Consider the following 4,819-nt stretch of genomic DNA (forward strand, 5'->3'; position numbering starts at 1 on the left):
TCAAACATTTCTGCTTCTTCTTACCCTTTTTGCTTTTGGTTTTGCTGTTTTACTCCTTCAAATATTTCTGGTTTACTGTTTCCACTAATTGTTTATGCTTATTGCTGTTTCACTGTTCAATAGTTTCAACTATTTCTGGGTTTGCACTAATTTCCTCGTGTGCTAATTGTGCTCTTTCTTACGCTCTGTTTCACTTTTTGACTTTATCAAATAATTCATGTTGCACACAAACTTCTGCTTCTTCAGCTGAATTCTGCAATACTTTTGCTAAGTTTCACTACTTGGCAAAGGATTTCTACAATGTATGACTAGCTTTCTTATGCTTTTTCCAATTTCTTACTCTTTGTTCTCAAGTTTCTCATATTTCTCCATCAATTATTCTGCAAATATGCTTATTTGGCACTTTATGTTATGTTGCACATCTTTAAATATTTCTGTTTGTGTACTAATTTCAGCTTCAGCTAATTTCTGCAGTTTGCTATGTTTCACTATTCAACTGTTTCAACTATTGCAATTTCTCATGCTTTCTTCTACTTCTTAAGCTTTTCTCCACATTTTCTTGCATTTCTGCAGCAGTCATTCTGCAAATATGCATTCTCACGGCTGTTTCGCTAGGAACAGCTATTTTTCTAGTCAGTGAGAATGCATTCTGCATTCTCACTTATAGTGTTTCTGTATTTCTTTATTATTATTATTCTGACTTCCGTACGTTTTTTGTCGCTTAACTACTTTCACTATCTTTCACTAATTGTACTAAATTATATATCAAAACGTTCAGCTCCTTCAGGAGAATGGTGCTATGACTTTTGGTAACCTTCACTATTGCACTTTTTGAAATAATTGCACTTTTGTGCAAATATTTTGCCCATTGAAATGAATGGTGGAATTCGGCGAACTGCCGTTTTTGAACTTTTTCTGCTGTTTGACAAACAAAATTATGCTGTTCATACATATTTCACTGTAGATAAATATTTTATGCATTAAAATATAGCCACTAGTGTCTACTTTATGGAATTATTACTATAATTACTACAGGATTTACTGTTTTCTGTTAAACTCCTCTGGAGTACAACCTTGTCACACTTTCTCCTATTCTTTCAATGTATTTTCTTCTTGTGCTGTTTTTATCTGTGTCTATGCATTCTGCTTGTCTACTTTTCTGTTTGCCTTCTGGTTCTACGGGTTTTACTATCTTTTAAGATATTCTACTATCTTTAATCAATTTTATAAATTCATATATCAAACATTTCTACTTCTTCTGAACCTTTTTGCTTTTGGTTTTCCTCTGTTTTACTCCTTCAAATATTTCTGGTTCACTGTTTCCACTAATTTTTTATACTTATTACTTTCACTATTCAATTGTTTCAACTATTCCTGGGATTGCACTAATTTCCTGTTGTTTCAATTATGCTCTTTCTTCAACTCTGTTTCACTTTTTGACTTTTTCAAATAATTCAGGTTGCACACAAACTCCTGCTTCTGCTGAATTCTGGTATACCTTCACTAAGTTTCACTATATATATATATATATATATATATATTGAAGTCATATATACTTCATATATGACTTCAAGCCTCTTTTTAAAAGCTAAAAAAATAAATAATAATGATAATAAAGAAAAGCATTAAAGGTGAGTGTTCTCTTTAGCGTTGGCAAAAACCCAGAAATTATTATTTAATTTCTGGGTTTAATTGGTAGGCGGCACAGTGGCGCAGTTGGTAGAGCTGTTGCCTTGCAGCAAGAAGGTTCTGGCGGCACAGTGGCGCAGTTGGTAGAGCTGTTGCCTTGCAGCAAGAAGGTTCTGGGTTCGATTCCCGGCCTGGGGTCCCTCTGCATGGAGTTTGCATGTTCTCCCTGTGCATGGTGGGTTCTCTCCGGGTACTCCGGTTTCCTCCCACAGTCCAAAAACATGACTGTAAAACCTCAGGAGCGAAGCCGGTGAGGAAGCAGCGAGCTTAGCCTCACGTGCTATTGCGCAACCTCTCGCTAACTGCACTGGCTGCCATTCTATGGGAGCCTGTTCGTCCTGTCTGTACGCCAGCAATAAAATGGCTAAAAACATTTAATATATGGTCTTATTTTCCATAATTTTGCTTATGTATATAATGCACATTGTTTTTTGTCTCTAACTGTGTGTGTATCGTGTTTTGTGTGCGAAGGAGCGATAACAATCGGCAGAGAACAGACTCGAGGCAGTTCTCTTGCCTCACCGCTGGGGGCGCTCATGATCCCAGATATTGTGACTGCACAACTGCAGAGTAAGACACGGTGAGCTAGCCATGGAGCTAGCCACACAGTAAATAAATACAGCGATATATTTGTTTTCTTCTCTCCTCCGACGTCAACATGAAAGACTACATTTCTACCCTTAAACAGTTTTCTAAAGTGGATTTTCAATTGAAGCAGGAGATGATAACTAAAGGAAGACCAACACCGGAGCTGAAGGTTTTACTTCAAGACAGTTTGATGATTCTCAAACCGAGTAGAAAAGACATGCCGAGGATCAACTTGGCTTTGGATGAACAGATATTTTTGTGCAGAATTAGGGGTGCATGGATTTCATTGATAGGTAAAGGTAAGACAGCAATAAGATGTTTTTGTTTAGTTTTTTAATGAAATGTGCATTTGGTGGGCTACAGTTAATGTTTAAATAATTCAGTAAAGTAGAAGCGGTAGCTAATCTACCACAGCAATAATTTATTAATAAAACATTAAGCTTAAAACGTACTACAACAACAGACTGAATGATTTGTTGTGTGTGCAAAATTCTTGATTTTTTTTGGTGTTAAATCCTAAAACATAAAGTGGCATTATTGTCAGTTGCTATGGCAGCGAGTCTGCGTAGCTTGGGGAAAACAGATCACTTTGCTGTGGATCATAGCACGAAATTAATACCTACATTTAAGTTTCACTGAGTTAACGCGGCTATAGATGACATGTAAAATATTAGTCTTTTTGCCCCACAGCGTTGTATGCATGCGCGAAATTTCCGTAGGTCCAATAGCATGCATGGTGTCTAAGTCATAAGTCAGTGCCTCACCAGCAATGTACCTCACCGTACGTCACTGATATATAGTGTGTGTGTGCCAAATCTTTCGAAGTGAAAATATCCAAGTGCTCCTGAATGTCTCTGACGTTCTGCTTGGCGTTCTCTGCCGTTACGTTCTCCCTTCTTCGTTTGTGGAGTTACAATATCTGGGTTCATGAGCGCCCCCAGCGATGAGGCAGAGAACTGAATACCTCACCTCGAATCTGTATGGCGTTGCCGTCTCGAGTAACATGCCGTTTTCGATCGCTCCTCAGCACACGAAACACGTTACACACACAGTTGGTGACTATAAAAACAGTACATTAAATACTTGGAATTAATTATGGGAAATCAGTTAAGACATTAAATGTTTTTAACCATGTTATTTGCGACGTACAGACAGACGGAGCATGCTCTCATAGAATAACAACCAGTGCAGTTAGCGAGAAGTTGTGCAATCCCAGGTGCTGCATCACTGGCTTTGCTTGTTATACTTATTACTGTTTCACTATTCAATTGTTTCAACTATTCCTGGGATTGCGCAAATTTTTTCCTGTTGTTTCAATTATGCTCTTTCTTAACTCTGTTTCACTTTTTGACTTTTCAAATAATTCAGGTTGCACACAAACTCCTGCTTCTGCTGAATTCTGCTATAATTATATATTATATAATTTATATAATTTATGCAGTATAATTCACTATTAATTCACTATTAAATATATTAATATAGTATATTCACTATTCAATAGTTTCAACAATTTCTATTTCTTCCACTATCTTCGGCTTTCTTCTGCTTTCTTCTACTTTCTTCTACTTTCTTCTACTCCTTAAACTTTTCTCTACTTTTTCTTGCATTTCTGCAGCAGTCATTCTGCAAATATGCATTCTCACGGCTGTTTCGCTAGGAACAGCTATTTTTCTAGTTATTATTATTATTCTGTCTTCCGTACGTTTTTTGTCATTTAACTACTTTCACTATCTTTCACTAATTGTACTAATTTATATATCAAAACGTTCAGCTTCTTCAGGAGAATGGAGCTATGACTTTTGGTAAACTTCACTATTGCACTTTTTGAAATAATTGCCCTTTTGTGCAAATTTATTGCCCCATTATTTCCTATGGTGGAACTCTCTAACTGATTTCAGTTACTTGAGTGTACACTCTAGTAACTGCCGTTTTTGAACTTTTTCTGCTCTTTTATAAACAAAATTATGCTGTTCATACATATTTCACTGTAGAGAAATATTTTATGGCTTAAAATGTAGCCACTAGTTTCTACTTTATGGAATTATTACTATAATTACTACAGGATTTACTGTTTTCTGTTAAACTCCTTTGGAGTACAACCTTGTCACACTTTCTCCTATACTTTCAATGTATTTTCTTCTTGTGCTCTGTTTTTATCCGTGTCTATGCATTCTGCTTGTCTACTTTTCTGTTTTCCTTCTGGTTCCACTGGATTTACTATCTTTTAAAATCTTCTACAATTTTTAATCAATTTTATAAATTCATATATCAAACATTTCTGCTTCTTCTGACCCTTTTTGCTTTAGGTTATGCTCTGTTTTACTCCTTCAAATATTTCTGGTTTTCTGTTTCCACTAATTTTTTACTTATTACTGTTTCACTATTCAATTGTTTCAACTATTCCTGGGATTGCACTAATTTCCTGTTGTTTCAATTATGCTCTTTCTTAAACTCTGTTTCACTTTTTGACTTTTTCAAATGATTCACGTTGCACACAAACTCCTGCTTTTTCTGCTGAATTCTACTATAATTTATATATTAT

At 35.7% G+C, this 4,819-nt stretch overlaps 1 long non-coding RNA gene across 1 annotated transcript; it reads left to right on the plus strand.

Annotated features, from left to right (window-relative positions):
• The first annotated feature begins 1,042 nt into the window (after positions 1-1,042).
• On the plus strand, positions 1,043-2,083 carry LOC145550436 (uncharacterized). The gene is made up of 2 exons (XR_014086338.1): positions 1,043-1,746; positions 1,800-2,083. It is a non-coding gene; the product is annotated as an uncharacterized LOC145550436 (long non-coding RNA).
• The last annotated feature ends 2,736 nt before the right edge of the window (positions 2,084-4,819 follow it).

The sequence above is a fragment of the Poecilia reticulata genome, unplaced genomic scaffold, assembly GCF_904066995.2.
Source record: "Poecilia reticulata unplaced genomic scaffold, P_reticulata-male-v2 Scaffold_46, whole genome shotgun sequence".
Lineage (NCBI taxonomy): Eukaryota > Metazoa > Chordata > Actinopteri > Cyprinodontiformes > Poeciliidae > Poecilia > Poecilia reticulata.